The 27,731-nt window shown below is 39.0% G+C and overlaps 1 protein-coding gene and 1 pseudogene across 3 annotated transcripts in view; one reads left to right on the top strand and one right to left on the bottom strand.

The window, feature by feature from the left end:
- The window catches only part of ASAP2 (ArfGAP with SH3 domain, ankyrin repeat and PH domain 2), a 273,963-nt gene that overhangs the window by 217,165 nt on the left and 29,067 nt on the right, over window positions 1-27,731 (bottom strand). Inside the window, exon 1 of one of the 3 annotated variants that reach the window (XM_072634273.1) lies at window positions 11,180-11,198. The exons of the other annotated variants lie outside the window; for them this stretch is intronic. The gene's annotated coding sequence lies outside the window, so the exon portion shown is untranslated. Of the gene's footprint in view, window positions 1-11,179; window positions 11,199-27,731 lie in introns of those variants that run through there. 3 annotated transcript variants of the gene reach the window in all.
- LOC140529747 (double C2-like domain-containing protein alpha pseudogene) lies at window positions 5,617-10,457 on the top strand (annotated as a pseudogene).

Genomic DNA, 27,731 nt, shown 5'->3' on the forward strand with positions numbered 1-27,731 from the left:
TTGGTCTATCATATAAGTCATTAGCTTCCCTGAACTCCACTCTCATTTTTAAAGAACTATTTTGTTCAGTGAGCTTTTGAACCTCCTTTTCCATTAGGCTAATTCTGCTTTCTAAAGCCTTCTTCTCCTCATTGGCTTTTTGGACCTCTTTTTCCAATTGAGTTAGCCTATTTTTAAAGGTGTTATTTTCTTCAGCATTTTTTCGGGTCTCCTTGAGCAAGCCGCTGACTTACTTTTCTATTCCAATTCCAGTAATGCCTGCACTATGACAGCAAAGAGACCGTCTTCTAATTTTTTATCTCCCAGTCCTTTTTTAAATTTGTGTTCCATTTCTCTTCAACATTCTCTTTGATAACAGGCATTTACTACTTGAGAATTTTTATTCTTCTGATGCATTTCCTACTGTGAACAACTAATTCAATATCTTTTTAAAAAAATTTATCCCTTTTCTTTCTATCACAACTGCAAGTGATTCTTTACTTAAACCTTACCATATCTACTAAGTTAAAAAAAAAAAAAAAGTACATTATATGATTCTTCAGCTCATATATTCACAATACTCCCATCAAGTACTGATAACCTCTGTAATATCATATTAGGATAGCTTAAAGTATCAGGAAACAGGTGGTTTCTCAGCACCAGGATAAGTTATTCTGAATTGTAGTCTGTGTGTTTTTTTTTAATGCTGGAATGAAAATCAAACAATTTCTCAAATTTTGCCCTAAAAAATTTACAAAGTTTCACATTATTCTTTTTAAAGGAATTCCTTTGGACCCATTTATTAGCTTCTTTAGTTATGATTCCCCCTCCTTAAGGACCAAGTCTCATAACACTCAATTCTAAATACAATTATCATTTCTACAGTCATCTCTCTGCCTATTCAGTTCCAGTAACTTTTTTCTAGTAGCTATATGACCAGTTTCACATATTTTGGGATTCTCAATTCTCTCCTTCATTTGCTTACAGCATTTCCTTGAGGGATGATATTCTTCAGTTTCTTAAATCTAACTTCAATATCAATTTTATTGAGGGGCAAAGCCAAGATGGTGGAGTAGAAAGACAGATATACTTTAGTTCTTCCCCTACAGTCCATAAAATACCCATAAAAAATGACTCTAAACAAATTCTAGAGCAGCAGAAGCCACAAAATGACAGTGAAAGGGACTTCCAGTCCAAGGTAGCCTGGAGGGCTGATAGGAGGGGTCTGTCACAGGAAGTGCAGAGCGGAGCACAGCACACAGAGCTCAGAATAGGCCTCAGGGGCGGAATCCTCAGCAGCAGCAGAGGTTCTCAGACCCCTCTACCCACAAACACCAAACACTCTTCAAAGGTCAGTGAAAAAGCTTTTTCTCTTGGGTGAAAAGTGAGCAGGGTCCTCCCCTAACCCTGGCCCCAGGTGACAGTGGCAGCAGCAGCAGCAGCGTCCATTTTTGGAACCCTCAGCCTAAAGGCCCTGGGAGAATCGAGCCACTGATTCAGGTCTCAGTCCTGAGTGATGGTCCAGGGGTGAGGAAGAGTGTTGGCTGGCATGCTGGAGGTGGTGGAGTCTGTGGAAAAGGAATTCTACTTGCAGATCCTGGGCAGTAAAGCTTTGGTAGCTCCCAGACCAAAGCTCAGGCCAGGAGAGGAGTAAACTCCTCTCCCTTGACTGAGCCACCTTGGAGGAACCGAGAGCTTTCAAGTCCCCAGAGTATACCCTCCTCTTGAAAAAAGATTCAAAAGTCAAGTAACTGGCTGGGAAAATGCCCAAGAAAGGGAAAAAAAAATAAGACTATAGAAGGTTACTTTCTTGGTGAACAGGTATCTCCTTCCATCCTTTCACATGAGGAAGAACAATGCTTACCATCAGAAGCCTCCAAAATAAATATGCAATGGTCTCAGGTGATGGAAGAACTCAAAAAGGATTTTGAAAATCAAGTAAGAGAGGTGGAAGAAAAATTGGGAAGAGAAATTAGAGCAATGCAAGAAAATCATGAAAAGTGAGTCAACAGCTTGCTAAAGGAGACTCAAAAAAATGCTAAAGAAAATGACACCTTTAAAAACAGGATATGGGGGGGGATAAAATCTCAATTGTATGGCAGTGATTGTTAAACATTAAAAAATAAAAAAAATAAAAAAAAATAAAAAAATAAAAAAACAACAAAAAAAAAACCAACAGGATAAATTGGAAAAAGAGATCCAAAAAGCCACGGAGGAGAAGAAGGCTTTAAAAAACAGAATTAGCCAAATGGAAAAGGAGGTTCAAAAGCTCACTGAACAAAACAGTTCTTTAAATATTAGAATGGAGCAGATGGAAGCTAATAACTTCATGACAAACCAAGAAATTACTAAACAAAATCAAAAGAATGAAACAATGGAAGATAATGTAAAATATCTCATTGGAAAAATAATTGACTTGGAAAACAGACCCAGGAGAGACAATTTAAAAATTATGGAACTACCTGAAAGCCATAATCAAAAAAAGAGCCTAGACATCATCTTTCATGAAATTATCAAGGAAAACTGCCCTGATGTTCTAGAACCAGAGGGCAAAATAAATACTGAAAGAATCCACTGATCACCTCCTGAAAGACACCTGAAAAGAGAAACTCCTAGGAATATTGTAGCCAAATTTCAGAGTTCCCAGGTCAAGGAAAAAATATTACAAGCAGCTAGAAAGAAATAATTCGAGTATTCTGGAAACACAATCAGGATAACATGGGATCTGGCAGCTTCTACATTAAAGGGATTGAAGGGCTTGGAATAGGATATTCCAGAAGTCAAAGGAACTGGGATTAAAACCAAGAATCACCTACCCAGCAAAACTGAGTATAATACTTCAAGGGAAAAAGTGGTCATTCAATGATATAGAGAACTTTCACGCGTTCTTGATGAAATGACCAGAACTTAAGAGAAAATCTGACTTTCAAACAGAAGAATCAAGAGAAGCATGAAAAAGGTAAACAGGAAAGAGAAATCATAAAGGATTTTCTAAAGCTCAGCTGTTTACATTCCTACATAGAAAGATAATATGTGTAACTCTTGAGACTTTTCTCAGTATTTGGGTAGTTGGAGGGATTATATACACATGCACACACACACACATACACACACAGCACAGGTTGAGTTGAATAAGAAGGGATGATATCTAAAAGAAATAAAATTAAGAGATGAGAGAGGAATGTATTGGGAGGAGAAAAGAAGAAATGGAATGGGGCAAACTGTCATTCATGAAAGAGATAAGAAAAAGCTTTTTCAGTGGAGGAGAAAAGGGAGGAGGTGAGGGGGAAAGTGAAGCTTACTCTTGTCACATGGCTTAAGGAGGGAATAACATGCTCACTCAATTTGGTATGGAAATCTAGCTTATGCTACAGGAAAGTAGGGGAGAAGGGGATAAGTGGAGTGAGGGAGATGATAGAAGGGAGGACAGATGGGAGAAGGGAGTAATTAGAAGTAAACACTTTTGGGGAGGGCCAAGGTCAAATGAGAGAACAGAATAAATGGGGGGTAGGAGAGGATGGAGGGAAATATAGTTAGTCTTACACAACATGGCTATTATGGGAGTCTTGTGCAAAACAACACATGTAGCCTGTATTGAATTGCTTGCCTTCTCAGTGGGGATGGGTGGGGAGGGAGGGAGAGAGAGAAGTTGGAATTCAAAGTATTGAAAATGAATGTTGAGAACTGTTATTGCATATAAGTGGGAAATAAGAAATACAGGTATTGGGGTATAGAAATCTATCTTGCCCTTCAAGAAAACAGAGAGGATGGGGATAAGGGAAGGGAGGGTATGATAGAAGGGAGGGCCTACTGAGGAAAGGGGTAATCAGAATGCAAGGTGTTATGGGGAAGAGGGAGGGAAGAGATGGGGAGAAAAATTGGAACTCAAAAGTTTTGTGGAAATGAACATCAAAAGCTAAAAATAAATAAAAATAACATAAAAAAAAATAAAAATAAAATCAATTTTATCAGTAGGTCTTGAGAAGACTGTAGGTTATAAAGAAAACTGACTAAAGGAATTCCCTGAACTGCTAAAAATTTGAGGAGAAAAAACTATATGGAAAGGAAAATATCAACAGTTCTGGCACACAATCCTAATTTCTAAAGTTTCCTCAAGTCCTTTCAGGTCCAATTTTTACCTGCTACTAATAAGCTCTCCCCTATGGCTGTCCAAAAGTACCTTTCGGACACAATGCTGTCTGTACCTTAAATTACTATTCTTCCAAAGTGACAAAATGGGATGTCAGAAAAGCAGAAAAGTGCTCCAGGAGTTTGGAGAAGAGAGGGAATGTAATTCTCCCTGATTGGGGATAGAATGTATCATCCATTCATATATGAAAAACCATCAATCAATCAATTAGTATTTCATTAAGTGGCTACTACATGTAAGGCACTGGGATACTAAGAGTAAAAAGAAAGTTACTGCCCTCAAAGTGCTTACAGTCTATGAGGAACACTGTGTGTCTACACACACACACACACACACACACACACACACACACACACAATCATTCTAGATATGTCAAACTAGCACATGGATAGCATTAAGATTCCTATTTGACAGATGAAGGCAGCCTGAAGCAAACAGAGAATAAAAGTAAGAGACTGTATATAACCTATGTAACTGTATGTAATGCAAAAGTACCCTCAAAGGTCACTGAAATGCATATATGCTATATAAAGAGATATAGCTGTTTGCCACAACAATAATGTCCCCCAAACAACGTTGCCTTGTCCTAGTGGTTTCTGTCAATGCATCCTTGATTCTAATCTTTTTTATCCTGTATACAATTAGCACTATTTTATTTCCTATGAATTAAAGTATATAGACTTGTAATAACTACTAGTTGCCAGGCCTTTCAATTTTTTTACTTACATTCAGATTCACAGTTAAGTTCTGAATGTCTGTAGTTATTGTTCAGTCCTTTGAGTCATATCTGACTTCATGACCTTATATTGGGGTTTTCTTCACAAAGATACTAGAGTGGCTTGCCATTTCCTTCTCCAGCTCATTTTACAGATGAGAAAACTGAGGCAAATAGGGTTAAGTGACTTGCTAGTAAGTATCTGGGGCTGAAATTCAGGTCTTCCTGACTCCAGGCCCAGTGCTTTATCCACTGCATCACCTGTCTAGATGCTTAGGGTTGTTAAAAGTTTCACCTTTACAAGAAGCCAATCTCTACATAAATACCGAGAATAAACAGTAAAAGGTAAGAATGGAAATGATATTTTGTGACAGCATGTTATAAAGGAAGAAACATTAAATACTGAGACAAAAACACCTAGGTTTGAAAATTAACTCGGCTTTTTCAAACGGTGGGGAACTCATCAACCAATTTGAATTTCTATATGGCAGGTAAAATAATAGTACAGCCTTAGGAGAATAGGATTTGGAGTGCTAAAGTTCAGAATGAGTTGAAGCTGGAAAAGAAAGCTGAGTATAACAAAAAGAAGTTTTTAAAAGCTATGCTGGTGAAAGAGGCTCAAAAAAAGGATGGGACTACTGCTCTGGGGTAGGTGGGACGGTGATAACAGGTAATAAAAATAGGACAAAACTTCCTAACTCTTATTTTGCTTCTGTTTTCTTTCCAATGAGAATGATCTTTGAACTAGAAAGATCGGAACAAAAAATCAATAATGGGGAATGCCCAAGATAACTTGGAAAACTGTGAGACAAGGCCAAGTTGCTCTTGATGAGGGTAGATCACCAGGCTAAGATGATATCTAATGCTTGGGCCTGAAAGGTTGGAAAATGGCAAATGACCCAATTTTTAAAGAAAATGGAATATGCAAACCATAATTCAGTAAAATTGACTTCAGTTCCTGGGAAAAGTTTGTAACAAGTTAAAGAAAAATGACTGCAAAATATCAGCATGCCTTTATCAAGAACACGTCAAGTCAGACTTGCCTTATGCTTTTATCAGTAAGGTCAACTAGAAGGTCAAAGAAATGCTAGATACTGTATATATATCTAATGTTAATATCCGATACAGTAAATCAGTTGATGGAGTCTCTCATGCTACAGCAGCAGAAAATAGAGGAAGATGTAGGGTAAACAACAATACATTTGTTTGGATTCAGAAGTAGCTGAATGATTGGATCCAAATAGCAGTCATAAACGATTCTGTGTCACCATCACAAGAGGGTCTGCGGTGGAGTGCTCCTGAGATCTCTCTGTGCTTGGCCATGCGTTATTTCACATTTTTATCACTGACTTGGATAAGAGGATAGAAAATATACTTATCAAATCAGTCTATGACATAAAGTTTAGAGGGAGAGCTAAGAGACACTGTGTATAACACAATTCAGGATTTGAAAACATATTGATTAGCCAGAATACTAAGCCAAATGTAATAAGACAAAATTCAAACGCAAAGTCTCATACTAAGGTTCAAAAAATTAAATTTACAAGTACAAAATGGGGAGGCAAAATTAGACAGCAGCTTATCTGAAAAAGAGTTTGAAGGGATTAGTGAACTGTAAGCTCAATCAGTCAACAGTGTGATATATTAGCTGAGAAAGCGAATTAAAAAGCATGATATCCAGGACTAGGGAGAGAATAGTATTACTGTACTTCGCCTTTTTTAGGCCATATCTGATGTATTTGTTGTGTTCTGAGGAAGGATACTGGCAAGAAAGAGAGTAACCAGCATTCACAAGTCCTCTCCTTCATGCCATATTAAATTAAAGGAATTATGGATGTTTTCAACAGAAGAAAATTCAGTAAGGTTCAGGATAGCTGCCTCCATGTTTTTGAAGGGCTCTCATCTGAATGAGGATTTGAGAACTTTTGCTGGGCCTCAAGGAGGAAGCTAGGTGACTTAATGCACAGAGCTCTGGGCCTGGAGTCAGGAAGATCTGAGTTCAAATCCGGTCTCAGACACTGGCTGTGTGATCCTGGCCAAGTCACTTAACCTACATTTGCTTTAATCCACTGGAGAAGGAAATGGCAAGCCACTCCAGGATCTCTCCTAGAAAAGTGCACAGACCTTAGTCTCCACGGGGTTACAAAGAGAGTATCAAGACTGAACAACAACAAGCTAGCCCCGGAGGGCAGAACAATAGCGAAGACGAGAAACTGAAAAGAGGCAGATTGAGGCTTTGATGTAAGCAAAACAAATTCTTAATAATTAGAGCTATCCAAAAGTGGAATGGGCTGCCTCTATAGATAGTGGGTTCCCACTGATAATCACTTGTCAGGAATGCTATAAAGAGGATGTTTATTTAGGTAGGGATTGTACATGTAGATGCTATAAGATTCTATATTTCTGTGATACCTGTCACTTAAATACTTCTGGTTCCGTTTCCTCATCTATATGATCCCTCAGCTCCCTATCTAGCTTCACATTGTATGTCCTCATAAAAGAAGAGTTTCTTGAGATAAGTTTGGAGATAATGTTTTCAGGAAAGAAAAGTATATCAATCAGCTGAATTACAAGGAAAGGAGGAGAATATGAAAGACAGGAGAGGGGAGTTTCTTAAAATTTAAAAGCTAAAGGAAAATCACAAATTATCCCCATCCAGTGGCTTTCAAAGGCAAAAAGAATTGAGAGCAGCCAGAAAGGCACAAGGTAATATATTCCATGAGAACAACATCTTATTTAGCAGGCAAATTGCTAAACTAATAGATACCAAGTGTGGATGACCATCTGAGACTCCTCAGGCATCTGTTAATTCAGAACCATTCCTAGATGACTATCTACTTTGGCAAAGGGCAAATAAGTTTCCCTAATGGAAGGATCAAAGAGTTCACTCTCATCAAGCTTTCCAGATGCTCCTCTCTTTGCCTACTAATATCACTTGTCCTCTGTGCCATGGAAACTCATGAATAGACTGATGTCAGGCAGGAAGACCCTTGAACAAAATCCACTAGATGATTTATCAGCACCAGCTGACACAGAGGCTTCTAACCCACTGTGCACAATCCATTAACTTCCTGGTGACACACCTCTACTTCACACTGAGGAGCTATTATGAGTTGCTCCATTAGGATGTGGAGTTAGGGACTAAGAGTACTAAGGATAGACAGAAGGGAAAAGCTACTGTGTTCAAAGTACAAGCAGTTTGGAAAACCTCCCCAGCTTTATTGTCACACTGAGATGCTGAGTGAGTCAGGGCTTTTACAGGTCTACTTTTTACTCTGGATCTAGGATGAATAATTACACACAGCTCTGCGTCACTTTAAAACAACAGATATGATTTTTCCTTACAGTTAACTTCAGTCTCTAAAACTTATAATTCACTGACTGTGGTCACTGAAAAGTGATGCACAAATGGAATTTGGGTAAATTAACCTTATTTTGAATACAAAAAGGACTCCACATTTAAAAGGATCCTGGGTTGGCTCTTTTGGCCAAATTAATCACTCAGTGAACATTTATTAAGCACCAACCAAACAAGAATGCAGGCTAGAGACAGAAACATGCAAAACAATGTTTTGTTTACATTTTAATATAATATTTTATGATATAATATTTAATATAAGTGGAGACAAATACATAAATAAGTATACACAGAAGAAACAGAAAGAGAATAAAGACAAATAAATACAAAGCAATTAACTACAGGATAGTATTCAAAGAATAAAAATTATCTTTTCATTTGAATCAACCTCTCAATGGAGAGGCGATGTGGAACACTATAAAGAACACTGGAGGACAAAGGTTTATATCCATATATACATGTGACCCAGTGGCACTGGAAAATAATTTACTCTGGGTTTCAGTTTCCTGAACCAATGGGATCAAACTCCTATAAAAAAGAAGCAACTGAATAAAGATCCTTGATGGCTGTATATTGATGCAAAAACCACATATTACTATTATCTATGTTCTACTATATTTTTATTTACTTTGTTAAATATTTCCCAGTTATATTTTAGTGTAGTTCAGACTATACTTGGAATGCCTATTTGACACTTCTGTCCTGAACTATAAAATAAAGGCAGTTCTACTAGATGATCTCTATGGTTCCTCCAGCTTTTAAATCCTATGAATCTATTAGTTTTGTCAGTTTCAACAGTTCCATGGGTCAAACATTAACGTAAGCACACGGGTATAACTCCTCACAGAATGTTCACAAAACTTGGTTATGTAGTTGTTAAACTCATTCTAACAAAATGACAAAAATTATTATGAAAAGTTTTTTGGGTGGACATTCATTTTTGCAATTTTGTGAGTATGTTAGAATCTGCATGAAATTTACATTATTAAAGAAGACAGGGCTCCATATACATACACATGAACATTAGTTACAATTCTTAACCAATTAAGCACTATTATTGCAGCCTAAAGTATAAAGCTCAGGCTAAGGGAATCAGAGATTACAAAATAACCCAAGTTTCTCCATATTGCTCCCCTGTAAGGAATATAGAACACTGCAACAGTATTTAATCATTAACTTATAAAATGGGTACAAAACTGGGTCTTTAAGTTCTGAAGTTTTCAACTGACAAAGAAAACCAAATATCTTCATTGTTAATCGCATTGATCTACATTTTTAATACATTATTAATATATTTTAAAGCCTCACACATTGAAACAATTTTAACCATAATAATAGCTGATATTTATACATGGTGTTCCAAAAAGCTGAATATGGTTTCAATCTATTAAACTTCATGGGCCTGTGTGTGAAATGGGAGGTGATCTGCCTAATGTCATCCAGACTGTAAATAGCAGTGAGATCTGAACCCAGGTCCTCTAATTCAGACTTCAACGGCCTGGTTGATTCCTACGTCAGACTACATCCCCTTCTCAGGGACCCGCAAGGCCAACAAGCTCAAGACCAAGACTCAAAGGAATATGCTGAACTCTGTATAGAATGAAGACTTAATGTACTAGGGGATTATCGATGAGGACATCACCCAAAAAGTACTCAGGATCTCTGTGATAAGGACAAACTGAACCACAATGAGTTCATTGTGAAGACCTGGGTACCACTTTACTGTCTCAAACCTTCCTAGAAGAAGCACTTTAACATCTGTCTGGATCAACAGATCCTATTGACATCACCTTCCTGTATGACAGTTGTCCTGAGAGGTATTTCCTGTTATCTGAAAGAGTTAGAGGGAGCAGAGCACAACCAAGGTCTGGTGGAAGAATGGGGTCAAATCCTGTTCAGGGGCTACTTATGGGTACCGTTCTATGTGCCCATCTTGATGCCATTGGTCCGTGGTTACTCAGGCCCCTACAACAATGGGTACCTGAAGAAGAAAACTCTGAATCCTGGGTTTAAGGAGGAATTCTTCTATGAGATAGAGCTCCTGGCTCTGACCATGAAAACATCAGAAGTAACCTTCTGGGACTACAAAATTGGCAAATCTAATGACTTCACTGATGGTCCTTGGGTACCAGTTCACGAGGAGAGGCCTTAAAGCACCGGGGGGGGGGGGGACTGTCTGACAACTAGATGCAACCCTGGAACGTTGGCATACCCTGACCAGTGACTTGTACCCTGCTGCTGCCTCCTCAGCTTAAGAACCTACTAGTTAACTGGGCAGCTTCTGGTCACCAAAATTTACCTTCCTTTAGAGAGAAGGAAAGGTAGAGGGAGAAGGGAAAGGGAGAGGACGAGTTGAGTTACCCAGAAAGTTGGGGCCCCATTCAGGCAGCTCAATCTACTCACAGGATGTGTTTGTCCTTCGTTTTAGAAGACGACCATGACATCAGTGAAATGATGACATGACTTGCAGTAGACTTTGGTTTGAGTGAAGAAGGGCTGTACAAGCTCACCAGCCTCACTTTCTCCTCCAGAGTCAACTGTGAGCAGATATTCATCAGGATGACTGGAGATGGCCCAGGATGCAATGAGACAGCATGACCCTTTTAGGCTAAGGTCTTTGCAAGTACTTACTTAGAATGAGGTAATATTTACTCATAATGTTTACTTTCCCTCCCTCCCTCCCTCCCTTCCTTCCTTCCTTCTTTACTCTGAAGCCCATAGATTGAACCACAAGAGGTCCCTGCCCAAGTGCCACTTCATGCCTGTTTCTGGGGTCCCCCTGGCTTACAGTGAATATCAATGGTAACTGTTTTTCTTTGGAACAGCAACCCTAAGGCTCTTACCCTCTCAGCTTGATTTTTTTTTGTAATTAAAGGGGTCATCCCTTAACTACTTCTTAAAGAGGCCTATTCATGAATGGGCATTACCTCACTATATGCCCTGGCTGGCACTGTACCCCCAAACATTCAATACCTACCACTGTTTCACTGGAGCTTCATTAAGAAAGTCTATCAAAAATGACGAGGTCAATGCAGAGTTAATGTTCTATGTGCACAATGGTTCCCATGGCAACATAAATTCTGCTACATTGATACATCAATAAAATATCTTCCAGAATTCAAGACTTACACAACAAAAGATATATGTAGAATGGAGAAGGATGAATGTTGGGCACATCTGTGGATATGCTGAGCTAATAATATTTGGACTTTAAAATGTGGGGAATTTTTGTTTTGCTTTTTACATACTCTTACATATGGGTGTGCCTGACATTTTGAAAATTCTGTGAGGTCATATCATGAAGATGTGATCCATAAGGAATGAGGAAGTTTTCTAGTTTTTCCCATTTTTTCACTTTAGCTCAATTCCTCCCCAAAAAATTACTCTAGTAGATGGATCTCTCTCTCTGCCTGAACCCTTGAGTTCACTCTCATTTCTTTCCCATTACAACAATATAATGAAAAACAGACACATCAAAAAACCTTGCAGAGAATCTAAGATGGCAACAGATCACAGCCTTCCATAGACTAGGGGCTGTCTTGAAGTCAGCATTATATCTTGTACACAGTAATAAATGCTGTTTGCTGAATGAATGAGTGGCCAATCAGTAGACCTAAAATGGCATATTTTCCACAGACATAAATTATAAGAGAGAGGTAGCATGAGGCAGAAGAAGTAAATCTGGCCTCCAACTCAGGAAGAATTGGGTACAAGTTTCATTTCTAACACATATTGTCTGTATGTCTGAATGTGGACAAGTCATTTAACCTCTCAGTGGCCTAGGCAACTCTCTCAAACTGCCAGTTAATGAATAATGACCAATCTGTATTGACGAAAGTAGTTTCCTAGATGAGTATTTCCCAGTAACAATCAGGCCACAGGCCAGACTCCTTTTCCACCCAATTTTGCTTTAAACTGGAATTAATAATTCCCAAAGAATTCAATTTAGATGGCAGAGTAAGAGAGAGTGCTTAACTTAGGAACACCTGAATTCATATCCTGCTTCAGAACTTACTAGCTATACAATCCTGGGCAAGTCATTTCACCTCTGGGTTTTTTGTTTCCTCATGTGTCAAATGATGAGTTGGGACTTAATGAACTCCAAAGTCTCTTCCAGCTCTAAATCTATGGTCCTATGGAACTAGAATTGATTATATATGCACAAAACGATCATTACTCATACCCTAGGGTAGAAAGCCTTGTTTTTTATTCACAAAATGGCAGCTAAAAAAACTGCAACATAATAGAACTTTTTTCCCTCAAAGGAGGGGTATACAGTTGTGATGAATACTTTTCAAATCAAGATATAACGGCAGATACCCAACCATAATTGAGTGGCTTAGTCAAGAGCATGGGATTTTAAAAGCTGCTAAAATTGGCATGTATGTAGAATATTTTGCTACATGAAAATGTTATGTGAAAAATAAGGTCCAAGATGGCTTATATGCATTGATAACAGCACTGTATATCTATTGTGTGTATATAAGTTACACATTTTTGCCTTGGAGGTGGCACTTTTGATGCAAATACAAATATTTAGCTTGGAAAGGATAAGTCTATGATCAGTCCAGCACTCTGCCCCACACATTGCCTTTGTCACTGTCACATTCTGTCTGTTTCTTCTCCTTACAAGCACATAGTCTGTTAGATGCTAATGTCTGCTGCGAGGGTGAATGCATGAAGTTTTATTGTGTTTAGGTAAATGGAAAACAGTGTTGGTGATAAGACAGTCATGTGATGCACAAGTCTTCAGCAGCAAATGACCACTGCTGTTATTGTTTCCAACTCCATTCCTTCTGAGAACCCCCTGCCAAGTCTGGTAGTCTGAGCCTACCAGAAGAAGCATTAATACCAGAAGAATCAATGACAACAAATTAAAGTACTTCTCTGAGCATAAACAGTTTGTTGCTAACTTGGAGGGAAAGTTGAGCCAACCCATAGTTGGCAACAGTAGAGCAGAAAAGGAGCGGGCAGCTTTCAGAGATCTGGTGTACAGCACCGCATTTGCTCATCTGGGTCAGAACACTCACAAACACCAAGACTGGTTTGATGAAAATGATGGGGAAATTTCAGAAACTGCTAAATGAAAAATGAGAACTCCACAGGATATGCCAGTAGTTCATCCACCTCTAAGAAGGTAGCATTTAATTCCATCAAAAGCAAAGTACAAGCAAAGCTTAGAGAGATGCATGATTCCTGGCTCAGTAAGAAGGCAGATGAAATTCAGTTTTATGCTGATAGTAACAATCCAAAGTGCTTTTATGATTCCCTGAAAGCTATTTATGGGCCAAAAACCTATGATGAAGCACAACTACTCAGTGCTGATGGAGCCACATTGATTAGTGATAAGGACATGATCCTAAAGAGATGGGCTGAACACTTCCATAGTGTTCTCAACAGACCATCATCAATCGACACTGAGGCTATTATTGACTGTTTACCTCAGATTGAAGTCAATCCCTCTTTAAATGAACTTCCAACTGAAGAAGAGGCTTTGAGGGCCACTGGGCTCCTTTCATGTGGCAAAGCACCTTATGCTGATTCCATTCCAGCTGAGATTTACAAAGTAGGGGGACCACTGCTCATACAGAAGCTGACTGAAATTTTCCAGGTTATATGGCAAGAGGAAGTTACTCCCCAGGATTTCAAGGATGCTTCCATTGTCCATCTCTATAAAGGTAAAGCAAATAGACTGTCTTGTGACAATCACAGGGGTGTCTCTCTTAGTCACTGCTGGCACAATTCTTGCTAGAGTCCTCCTTAATAGGCTGATCCTTCACCTGGAAGATGGGTCATATAGCTGACAGCCAGTGTGACTTCAGAAAGGGTCGAGAAACAGTCAATATGGTGTTTGCTGCCCAACAACTCCGGGAGAAATGCCAAAAGCAGAACAGAGGTCTGTATACAATGTTGGTAGATCTGACCAAGGTCTCTGACACCATTAGTTGTGAGGGCTTATGGAAAATTATGTCAAAATTTAGTTGCCTGGAGAAGTTCATCAGTATTGCACATCAATTTCATGATGGCATGTTTGCCTGGATTTTGGATAGTGGAAAATGCTCTTGTGCCTTCCCAGTCACTAATGGAGTAAAACAGGGCTGTGTGCTTGCTCCCATGCTTTTTAGCATGATGTTTTCAGCCATGTTGACAAATGCTTTCAATGAGGATGAATACAGTATCAAGGTCAACTACCATACTGATGGTAAGTTCTTCAATTTGAGAAGGCTACAAGCCAAGACCAAAGTGGAGGGAATGTTGGTGCATGATTTTCTGTTTGCAGATGACTGTGCACTCAAAGCTGCCTCTGAAACTGAGATGCACCAAAGTATGTATCAATTCTCTGCTGCCTGTGCTAATTTTGGCCTAATAATTAACACCAAGAAAACACAGGTGCTCCATCAGCCACCACCACACCATTCATACATGGAATCATCAGTTACAGCAAATGGAGAAGATTTGAATACTGTGGATAAGTTCACTTACCTTGGTAGTGTACTTTCCAGAGATGTACACATTGACAATAAGGTTGACACAGGCATTGCAAGAGCTAGCTCAGTGTTTGGGAGGCTCTGAAGAAAAGTTTGGGAGAGAAGAGGTATTAAACTGACTACCAAACTGAAGGTCTATAGAATCGTTGTGCTGACTTCATTGTTGTATGCCTGTGAAACATGGACAGTCTACCAGCGCCTGGCCAGGAAACTGAATCGCTTCCACTTGAACTGTCTTAGGAAGATTCTCAGGATCACCTGGCAGGATAAGGTAGCAAACACTGAAGTCCTTGCTCGAACTGAACTGCCAAGTATTCAAACTATGCTTCAGAGAGCACAACTCCAATGGGATGGCCATGTTGTTCGAATGCAAAATATACACTTGCCAAAAAGACTATTTTATAGAGAACTCACATGGGGCAGGTGATCACATGATGGCCAGAAGAAACGATACAAAGGACACTCTCAAGAATTTTGGATTTGACTATGCAACATGGGAGACCCTGCCACAGGACTGCTCAGCATGGCATGCCCACATCAGAAAGGGTGCTGTGCTCTATGAGCAAAGCAGAATTGAGACAGCACCAAGTAAATGTAGGATGCGCAAATTTGGAGTATCCACCCCAAAAACTCATCCGGACTATCTGTGCCCAACCTGTGGTACAGCATCCCAAGCTCATATTGGTCTGATCAGCCACAGTGGGACACACTGAAACTTCACTTTTATCATGGTGATGTCATTTTGGTCCTCTTCGAAAACGAAGGACAGCAACCCAACCTAAATATACATATAGGTATTTGTGAGAAGGGGGAAAACAGCTATGGTGCAGTGGAGAGAGGCGGCCTTGGAGCTACAAAAGCCTGAGTTCAAATTCAGCCTATGATACAGAGACTGAAATAGACTCTGAAATTGGCAGTGTGAATCTTGACAAATAATTTAACCTTTTATGCTCTAGGAAAATCTCTAAGCTTATAACTTCAAAGAACACAGATCTGACTCGCATGACTGAAGGAGTTTCCTATCCCAATGAAATTACAGTTCCAGTCCTCCTTATCTCCTTCACATAAAGGGATATAAACAGAACTTACCCCAAACAAAAAGAAACTGCTAGACATAAGTGGCTTAAGTTCACAGGAGTATGGTTTAAAAAAAAATCTAATGAAGCTAGAAATGGTCTTGGGGAAATTTTCTAAGATAATAACAGGGATGGAACAGTTTACATATATGGGAAAACCAAAAAGATTAGAACCTTTCATTATGGCTCTATGATAGCCAAGGATACAGATAAAACTCAAATGTTTTTGTCATCAAAATACTGAAAAAACCTGAATTAGGGGCAGAGATACCCTCTCAAGTTTAGTCATGGAATTGTAGATTAGCAAAGCAAGTTGGTGATTGACTCCTTTTACTGACGAAGATACCAAGATCTAAGAAGTTGAAGTAGGAAACTAAAGTGGGCTGTTTCATTAGATAGACTGTGAATTCCTGTCACTGGAAGTGCTCAATCAGAAACGGGTCTAGAATGCTTAATGTCCTCTTTGTGATCCAATGCAAAGAAAATATTAACTGAGGCAAACAGGGTTAAGTGACTTGCTCAGGGTCACACAGCTAATGAGTATCTGAGGTCATATTTGAACTCAGGAAGACAAGTCTCTTGGCACTTTATTTACTGCACCACCTAGCTGCCCCCAAAAATGAGTTTATTAAGTTTTTTTATATATGCTTTTAAGTGCAAAATATCAAAAAGCATACACATCTGAAATGGATTTCACATTGCATAACTAGGACCACAAAGGGAGCAGTAAAATGATGTAACTTCAAATGATATGCTTCAAAGAGGAGCAGCACTTTAAATCCAAAACTTCTAAAATTCTCAACTGACAGCATATATCAGAGGACCCTAAAACGAGGAACACCTATGTTTTCATGGCACAGATATTTTAGAAGATTCAGTTTGTTAAGATTTCTAAACTGAAATCATCCAGTAATCATCAGAAAAATAGACTGTATGAGGTGAACATAAATAGTGGCCCCACCAATGAAGACCCTTGCGAGCTTGACACCAGAGGTCCCACTACAGGAAGTGGAGCTGCCCACATGATGTCATTCCTGCCCTTGATTCATACTGTTTATTCTCTCTTCACATCCATCACATTCCAGCCTTTGCAGCTCCACCCAGATCTTCCTGTCACTTGAGGACAAGTAAGGAACTTCACTATTCTTTCAAAACAATAACCTTCTTTACAGGCTCACTCACAGTCTTAAGAACTAAACCCTTCATTTTAGAAATGAAATGACATCCAAGAGCAGAGGTAAGATATGAACCTGTGTCTTACAACTCCAAATCCAGTACTCAACTGTACCATTTACACATCTCCTTAGCATAGCTGCCTTCCACTTCCAAGATCTAAATCAAGTTTCATTTCAAATTCACACTACACAGTCAATTGTACTTCTACTTTTATTCTCCTGAGGCTAGCTTTCCTCCCCTCAAGGCAGAGCCTTCTCAAGCCACCAAACCTCTCATTTACACTTTTGACATAGAAACAGCTTTGAGGTGGCTACCTTTTTTTTTTCAGTTGCACAGACACAAATTCTACCTCATCTATTTTGCTTTCATTCCACTCATTCATCAATGTCTACAACTCTAATTTGTGAGTATTTGATCAAGTCAACAAATACTTATTAAGCACCTATCAAGAGCAAGGCACTGACTGTGCTGGGGCACTGGTGATACAAAAAAAAGCAAAATAAGTCCCCATTTTTGGTGTTATAAGTCTTTTTGTTTATTTTATAGTTCCCTCACCTGTAAAATTGGTATTGTAACAATACCTACTGTACAGGGTGGTTGTCAGGATCAAATGATATCATATCTGGGAAATGCTTGGCACAGTGCCTGGCACATAGTAGGTGCTTAACAAATGCTTGTTTCCCTTCCCTTTCTTCCCTGCTCTCAAAAAGTTCATAGTTCAGTGGGGAAAACAACATGCAAACAGATACAAACAAGATACAGAAAAAAAAAATAAACTGGAGCCAACTGTAGAGGTACCAGCATAATGGTAGATCAGGAAATACCTCTCTTGCAGAAGGTAGGATTTTAGCAGGGACCTAAAGAAAGCCAAGAAAACCAGAAGTTGAGATGAGGAGGGAAAGAATACCAAGCATGGGGGACACTGGATAAAAACAATCAGGGTCAAGAGTGGAGCATTGTGTTCAAGAAGTGCAAGGCCATTGTCAGGAGATCGAAGAGTATATAAATGGGAGTAGGGTCTAAGCAGAGAGGAAAGGTAAGAAGGTGCCGGATTACAAAGAGTTTTAAAAGCCAAAGAGAGGCTATTATATTTGATCCTGGAGGTTACAGGGAATTTACTTTATAAGAGGGTGACATAGTCAGACCTGCACTTTAGGAAGACCAACTAGACAGCTGTGCATGAATGAAGGATAGCTTGGAATGGGGTGAGATGAGGGAGGAAGACGATGCAGAAGGTACTGTAATAGTCCAGGAGTGCCAAAGCAGGTTTTACAAAGCAGTTTACAGGGTCACAATTTAAAGAATCTTGTCTCTGCTTTTCAAAGTAGTGTTTGAGCATGGTTGTAATAAGAATCTAAATGACAGCACAGGGTTAAATTAAAAAAAACTAACTCCAAGACAAATGCCTATATCCAATGTAACAGACTGTATGTACTTAGTCCTCCAGAAGTGATACTATAACTTTCCTTGTTATTATAAATAACTATCTGAATAAGACTGCATACATAGGGGACTCAGGCACATAATTCATCACTGTAGCCCTAAAAGAGATGAAGAGAAGACTGGTCTGCCCAGTTCAAAAGGTCAAAATACTTTATCAAATTCACAAAACTAGAGCTTACTGCTAACTAGATTTACGCCATCAAGTCACAAAGGTACAAACTCACACAGAAACCCTGCAGAGAAACAAGAGTAAACCATGTCCTTAACATCTAAAGTTAAAAATTTTTATTCCTGGGGTGATAAGAGTGAAGGTAAAAAGTTTGAGGCTTTCTCAAGATAAGCAGAAGCACAAATGTCTTCTTCAAGTACCATCCATCATGAAAAGTAAGTTACATCAGATTCAACACATCTCTTTAAACTAGTCCTAACGACAGCAACCAGTCCCCAGGTCAGGAAGAGGTGGGGGAAAACACAGAACAACATGGGAACATAATGTAACATTAACTAAGCAAAATAATAACTGACATTTGTAGAGTACTTGAAAGTATGTAGAGTACTTTATGTACATGATCTCATTTTAACCTCGGATAAAAGTAATTTGGGATTTATAGAAAACAGTGCCCACAGTAATCCAGTTAATAAAAGAAAGAGGCAATATTTGAACTCAGATCTTCCTGAACAGAAGTCCAGCACTATCAACTATACCATAATATTTCCTTAGTATATACATCTGGGGATACCAGTACTGTCTTGCCCATATTTGAGTAGCTGGATAGGGACCAGCGTGCTAGACTTGGAGTTAGGAAGACATGGGCTCAAATTGTGCCTTAGATACCTGATGCTAAGTCACCACAGACAAGTGATTCAGCAGTTCAGAGCATCAATATTCTTATCTGTAAATTACTGCTACCCCCTGCAGCACATACTTCACAGCATCTGTGGTGACATTCAAATGTGAAATGTACTCTACAAATTCTCAAGTGTAGAAATAAAGGGCTCTACAAGCTGTAAAGTATACAAATGTCAGTTGTGGTTGTTATCATTAAAAGGCCTCTTGTAAAGAGGACCCCTCTTGACCTCTATATTTTACCTAAGTCTCTAAAATGATACCTTAATATTTACATGGAAATAAATACCAACAAAAGTATACAGCAAATTAAAGTCAGGAGTAATGTGACAGGTGATTAACCATACTTCTATCCTGTCACTATCTGATAGACTCTTCAAATTTCCAACATAATCCCTACCTGTAGCCATACAGACATTAACTAACCAAAAGCCATTTGCCCGAGTTAACTTTGTATCTCACTTGAGCAATAATTAGTTTAATCATGAAGCTTCAAAATCAGCATCTCTGCATTATTCCAAGGTCTTAGACCTTGGGTTCCTCAAACTAAAAGCAGTTTAAGCAATGATTAGTGAAGCTGGCTGTCCCTAATAAGTAGTAACTTAGAAATATAAAAGTAATTCTTGGAGGCAAACAGGCACAAGTGTAGAATAACAACAAAAAGGTAGTTCGGAATAGCTTTAATTTTGTTAGCCTTCCCTCCAAAGGGAATCACAACCTCAGCACCTACACCATACATCTTAAAATTACAATTCTGCAAACTAACATAATTATTAAGCATTTACACAGCACTTCATATTTTTATAATCTTCTACAACCATTAATTAGTCATTTAAAACAACTACCCTAAAGTATTACTAAGTCTTTTTTCATAGCTAGAGAAACAAAGCTTTAGTTAGCCAACAAATATTAAGAATCAAGGTTCCAGGCAACAGATCTGTCCCCCATCCCTGATTCATGAACCCTGAGGAACAACAACCGTTTCTGTTCACAGTATTAAGCAGGCAAAACACCATCTCTGCTCTCCCACCAATCCTATGGGGCCAGAAGACTGACTATATAAAACAAGGATTAGATAAAAGTTTCCAAATAGGGCAACTCAAGATATGATGAAGCAAAGCTGTCAAGTCTACCTTACCTCTTGGCAAAAATACTGAAGTGATTTGCCATTTCCTTCTCCAGCTCATTTTGTAGAGGAGGAAACTGAGGCAAACAGGGTTAAGTGACTTGCCCAGGGTCACACAAACAGTAAGTATCTGAGGATGGATTTGAATGTAGGAAGATGAGTCTTCCTGATTCCAGGACCAGCACTCTATCCACTGTGCCACCTAGCTGTCCCTCCCCCTCGTCTAGACTGGTATAAAAAGGACAAGCCAAGGAGGAAAGAGTGACTAATAGCTACAAAGAACAAATACATGACCTTTCAGCGTTCTCTCCTCCAGGAAATCACTGAGGATCGGCTATTGCTATAGAATAAAATTAGACTGTTCCCTCCATATACAGAGCACTCCCAGGCTGCACAGAGCTCTGCCACGCACAGACTGTAGATTAGCTGGGCCCTGCTGCTTAAGAGATTGCCATTTCTGTGTCTTTGTTCTCATCAGGACCTTGGTAAATCCTTTCTGATTGAAAGGGCTTTTTCACTTGAAAATGCAGATCCTGAAAAAAGAAAAAGTTTTTCCTTTCTTTCTCTCTACTTTCCTGCCCAAGCTAGTGCCCAGATGCACTTCCAAGATGAAATCTCCATCACTCAGGACAAGGGTGGCAAGTTTTAGACTATTCCTCCTTAGCAGAACCCGAGACACACATGCTCAAGGTAGTTTTCTGCTCCCCAGTATGCCCTCTGAGGCAGCTGAAACCTGTCAAAGGAAAGCTTTTTGGGAGCAACTGACCTCTTTGCTACTTTTGACACTGCTGATCATCTTCACTTACAATTTTTTCCATTTCTAGATTTTCATGACATGACTTTGTCTTGGTACCTCCAACATGACATCCTTCTCAGACTCCTGTGCTCCTTCTTCAATCACACCCACTAATCATGACTCTCCCCCAAGGTTCTGGAGTGGACTGGAAACCATGAGCCTGGCTGGGTAGGAGGATGCTGGTGCCCTCAACAGTAACAGGGAAGGTCCAAAGAAGACGTGGCTTTGGAGGAAAGAGATAACGGATTCTGCTTTGGATTAGAAAGTGCTCATTAGGTGGCAGGTGATGTGCAGAACTGAAGATCAGAAGAGAAATGCAAGCTGAACATGCTGATCTAGAAGTTATCTGCAGAGATGACCACTGAGTCCACAGCAGCTGACAGGAACACTCAAGTGTTAGACAGCATAGAGAAAAAAAAGAGAAGAGGAATGAAAAGACAGCCAAGGAGGTTACCCACATTTAGTGGGTATGACAAGGTTGAAAAGCCAGTAAAGGAAATTGAAAAGCAGTCAGACAGAGAGAAGGAAAATTAAGAAGAGCAGCATGAAAAACCAAGATAGGAGAGAATATCCAGGAGTGGCCAACAGTGCCAAATGCTCTAGAGTAGCAGGAAGGACCCCTCTACATGCATTCTTTGATCAAAAAGCATCCAACAAAATAATAACTAGCAGTTTTAAGTGTAGCATCCCAAACTGAGATCATAACAAATAACTCACACTGCAACAAACAGAAAGTCTGGAACTCTTTGTTGTCTGAAAAATAATAGTGAAAATATTCAGAACCAATACCTTCCACACCTGGCAAAAGTATAATCATAGCTTTAGAGGAGAAAGTTATCTTAAACCTAACCTTCTCATTTTATAGATGAAGAAACTGAAGCCCCACAGAGGTGAAGTGATTTGTCCACAGTAGCAAGTGAGAGAGCTGGGAATCCAGTCCAGGTCCTCTGGCTCTGAGTCCAGTGCCTTTTTAAGATACCACACTGTTTCAGATAAACAAGGGTCTACTAAAGGTCTCCATCTATCCAAAATCCTATGCAATTCAAGGAGTTGGTCAAAGTCTACATTATCTCACTGAGCATATCCAGAAGACCCAGGAACAAACCAGCCCAACATCATGCTACTGCCTAAGAAACTTAAGGCAAAAATGGGAACTGTTGCACCAGATGCCTAACTTTCAGCCTCTTTCCCTCTTTCCCCAAGCCCATGTACCTCAGATATGGTTTTATTTGGCTCATGCTATTCACACCTCCACCTATAATGCCACCCCTCCAACCTTCATGGCCCAGTTTAATTTCCTCCTCCAAGAGACTATCTTTTGATTACTACAGGTAACTAGGTGGTACAATACTTATAGCAATAGACTTAGGAGTCAGGAAGATCTGAGTTCAAATCCTGCCAGGCATGTAATAGCTTTTGTTGCTCATCTTTCATTCTAGAGGAGGATTTATGTGATCTCAGGCAAGTCACTTAACCTGCCTGAGCCTCAGTTTTCTCAATTATAAAAAAGGGAAAATAATGGATTTTACCTCCTAAGGTTATTGATTTGTAAACCTTAAAGGGGTACAGAGGTGTCCCAAAAATCTTGGCACACTACTGAGCTATTAAAACTGAAAAGATTCTAAGTATTTGTGTGTTTAAATGCTGTATAAATGTTAGTTATTATTATTATTAATTCTCATTTTACTTAGCCATTGAAATGCAGCTAGAGAGAGGGAGGGAGAGAGAGGGAGAGAGGAACAGGGAGAGGGAGAGGGGGAGAGAGAGAGAGAGAGAAACATTCCTGCCCTGTCAGAAAAAATGGTCTCAACTGCTGAGTGCAAACTCCTATGGTCTACAATATGTAATAGTGGCCTTAGATCAACACGTCCACACTGGCCATTCACCCTTCCCTGGCCATCATATCCCCCAAACTATATTATTTACCCGAGGGCAGGTACTCTCTTTCTTTTTTGTGTCTGTACCCTTAGTACTTATTGCTTATTACCTAGTACTTAGTGCTTATTACCTAATAAATGCTTCCATTCATTAGAGTGAAACTCCTTGAGTTCAAGGTGTGTTGTTTTTAAACTTTGTATCCCTGGTGCCCAAGACAGGGCTTTTGCACATTGGACAAGCTTAAACAAATGATCTGTTGAACTGATTTGAATCAGTTGGGTCTCCACAACTACAATACAAGTTCCCTAAGGAGCAGTGTGGCATAATTGGAAGAAGCACTGCATTTTTAATAAGAGAACTCAGGTTTAAGTATTGACTGACACCATTTAGGTGGCCACAGGCAAGTCACAATTTCCTAAGCCTCAATTTCCTCAGTTGTAAAATGAAGATAATAAAAAGCTGCACTGCCTATCTCCTTGGGTTATGGTGAAAAAAACACTTTGAAGAACTTTTAAGTGCCATGTAAACATGAGGTGTTGTTGGGGGCCCAGACTACATCTTCTGTATAGCCTATGATGTCTCTCTAGCACATCACAGGGCTAAAAAATTAATACTAATCTGATATGACAATCAAAAAAAGCAAATGAGATCTCATGCCATAGTCATGGAAGCATCATACAGGGTCCAGAGCTAGTAAAGTGATAGTCCTGCTGTCCTTTACCCTTAACAGACTTAATTCTATTACTGTGGGGTAGAGAGTCACTGGAGATCACATGGAGGCAGCATGGTGGAGAGTCCCTCCAGGGGAGGGGAGATGGAAATAGTGTAACTTTGGAAAGACTCTCATGCCTCAGACAAAGCTGAAGACCAGAGTGACTCCAAATTCCCTTCCAACTTCTGATACTTCCTGCCTCTGTTCCCTTTAGTTGCTATTTCCTTTCCAAGAGCGGGGCAGATCAATATTCTTTTTGTATCTCCAGAGCTTATCACAGTACTTGGGACATAGCAAGCATTCAATAAATATTTATTGACTAAATGACTACGGGAGTTCTGAACCTAAGACTAACTCTTGTAATGATTCTGATGCTAGGAGTTAACTAATCTTCAATGTTCCAATTTCAAGCCTTTGAGGACTAATGAGGCTATATACTGAACTCAGGCATTTTATCACTTGGTTGATAAGACTCAAGTCCTCTTCCCATTGTGGGTAGAGGATGATGTGAGGATCTACTAGGGGAACGCAAGCTCCGGGAAGTCCAGTAAATCCAGTACAAGAATTTATGGACTATTCCTCTGTCACCTGAGGACTAGTCAGGCTAAGTACAAAAAGCAACACAAACTAGTTAGTTGCAGAGTGATTCATTTTTTCTACGAGAGCAACACTCAGAGAAGCTATCTATTAAATCACTGGGGCTGGGAGTGATTGGGGTCAGTGGAGAGTGCATCCATCCTGAGGATGTCACAGGAGCTTGAAATAATGAATTGATTTTTAAAAAGTAGTTATTAGCTATGAAGGACTTTGGAAATTCTTGCCAACTAGTCTGTGTGAATCTCAGTATCTTATCAATACAAGTTTTTATCTGTGTATACACTGTATATATTTCTGTATATACTTTCACACCTAGGATTCCCGTATTAGAGTATTATATTGGCAAAACACATAAGATGCTCTTAAAGATAGATGGTGAAGTACCATTAAAAGGTATATCATTGACCAAAATTTCCAAAGAGAAAGATTAATGAAAAATTATCTTTTAAAGCAATGGAATGTGTATATACATATAGATATTTTATCAGTATTCAAAATCAAAATAGTAACAGTCCATTTTTTCTCCAGCTATCTCATTAAAAAAAAAAAAAGAATTTTGAACTGAGACCAGACACAAATAATTGGAGACCCAAAAGGGTTGTGAGGAAGTTACAAGAAATTGAGAAAATATATTCCTTCTCTTCACTGCACACCTGAAGGCTAGGGCTATAGAATGCTGCAGTAGCATGCTATCAGATGTGGTTGATGTGATCCATAGGTTTTCTTGAACTCTATGTATACAGAAAGATCTTGCTTTATGTAAATCTGCATCACACAAATTTGACCTTACATAAAGAATTCTGAAAGAAATCCACATTCCCAAAAAACTCCACTGATGTTAACGTAACTATATAGTAGTGTGCTTTCTCTCTACTTCTGCCCCTCAGCTTAGCTCCACTCACTCACCCATCCACTCGAGTGCCTGCCCTTGCTCTGGTACTAGAGTCTATCCCTGGCCCCTGTAGGACCTTGAACTGTCAGCTTCCTTCCTGCCTTCCTCCCTTCCCCACAATTGTGGACAAATCCACATTACATGAAAATTGCTTTACATAGAGGTTTGTAGAGTTGTTATGTGTATACATACACATATATATCTAATCTTTATTTAAGGAAAGGCTCATTGAATGGGAGGGAGGAAGGGAATATATTCAGAAACGAAAGTCATACAAAAACAAAGCAAAAAATGAAAATGAAAGTTATGAGGCCAGAAAATACTCATTATCAAAGGTCATAAAATAGGGCAGGAAGGGACCTCAGAGGTCATCTTCTTCAATGACCTCCTTTTACCATTTAAAGTTAATGAAGCCTAGGAAGGTCATGTGACTTAAGAGATGGGATCTGAATCCAGGATGGCTAGCTCTAAAAGCAGAGCTCTCTGCGCTGTTCTTAAGTGCCTCCTATTGAAACTGAGGTACAAATATGATGCCCACTAGGGTAAATGCTATGGATTTTCAGCACAAAGGGAAGATATAAAGTCCCTCAAAAGAGGAATATTTGGTTTCAAAGATCAATATTAATGACTTCTCCCCAAGGTAGATATTCTAGAGCAAAGGTGACAAGTCAAACACAGAGCCTGCAGTCTTTTGGACATGGTATACAATATGGCACCAGAACTAGACTAAAATGTATGTGTTGGTGTTTTAATTTAAAAAAAAAAAAAAAGAACACATACAAACACATGCCATTTTCTAAGTCAATATATTGCCTAAGAGATCTTTATGTGTGGTTTTGTGGTTGTGGTTTCTGTTTGAGTTTGACACCATTGCTCATACTTATGCTAAAGGCATAAATATGCCTTTAAAATCTCAAGAATTCATTTTTTAAAATCTCTATTACGTTTACCTTGTATTTCATTCATGTAATAATTAGACGTAACTGTATTATTTAGGGTTTGAACTATGATCTTGATGTTCTACTCTGGTTATCTGGAATAGACTGTACATTTTCTGAGAACAATCAATACCACTAGTATTAATAGTAACAAATGCCGACAACTCTTATGATATAACCTGTCAAAATTTCTGAACTGTCCGCATCTCTCCAGTCTTTTTCAGAGATGGCAACACCCTTCAGGGTGACAGAAATATTTACTACGTTAAAATGAGCTTTTTCTAGAGCCTCTATTTTTGAAGACTGCATAAAAAACCATCTCTACACATGTAGACTTTGTGTACAAATATGGAAAATTAATCAATGTGTTTTTAAAGTAACTACTATGTGTTTAGCACCATACTGAGTAGTGTAAAGCCTAACAGACTGGGAGTGCCGATATATTAGAGCGCAATATGGCAATATAAAATAGGAGTCATGAAACTTTTTATACCTTTTTTTTGACCCCCCCCCAATAGATTCCTTTATTAGCACTTTTACCCTAAAAATGGCATGAAAGATCTCAGTTCAAGTCACTACTTTTTGAGGCAGCTGGGCCTCATAGATTGATACACGGACACATTAGATCAGAAAGACCTGATTTCAAATCCTACCTCTGACATTGGTGTCACTATGTGACCTTGGATAAGTCACTTAACCTCTGTCTGCTTCAGTTTTCTTCTCTATAAGGAATATAAATAAGGATAATAACTGTACCTGCTTCCCAGGGTTTTTGTGAAGGTCAAATGAGATATGTATAAAGCACTCTGCAAACCTTAAAGCATTGTATAAAAGCTAGGTAACTCTACCACTAGCAAATTATATGACTGCGAACAAGTTACAACTTCTCCCATAGGTCAAGAAACTATCTTCCCAACTTCTGTGGAATCAAAAGAAGAAATATAGGTCAAAGTACTTTCAAAAATGTAAAGTAACCTATAAGAGTTTATTATCAAACTAATATGTACACCTCAAAGGAACAATTGGTATCAAACATTCTAGAGAACAATATGAAATAAGAGTCATGAAAGTTTTCATATCTTTTTTGGACACAGCAATAGATTCCTTTACCAGGACTTTACCCTAAAAATGTCATGAAATAATAAAAAGGACTCATATGCCCTTGATCTCATTTTCTTTAGTAGATTACCCCTTTAGTTATCCCCTCCTTCCCTCTCTTTTTACCATTCCTTCCCTACACCGTCAACTGTGCTCAAGTCTCCTATATCATTAAAAAAGCACCTTGTCTAGACCCTATCATGCTCCCAAACTAGTGTCCTATATTGCCCCTCCCTTTCTCAGAGTTATTTCTAGAAAAAGGTACATAAAGTCATTGTGGCCACTTCCTCTTTTCTCATAACAATATGGAAGCAACAAATGTAGACAGCTTTCTCAAGAAGTTTAGCTACAAAAAAGGAAGATATAGGATCACAGCAAGCAGGTATGGTAGGATCAAATGTGGGTTGTTTTTTTTTTTTTAAAGATAGAAGAGAACGAGGTATAGTTGTAGGTAACAGACAA

This window comes from Notamacropus eugenii, chromosome 1 (assembly GCF_028372415.1).
Source record: "Notamacropus eugenii isolate mMacEug1 chromosome 1, mMacEug1.pri_v2, whole genome shotgun sequence".
NCBI classification, from domain to species: Eukaryota; Metazoa; Chordata; class Mammalia; order Diprotodontia; family Macropodidae; genus Notamacropus; species Notamacropus eugenii.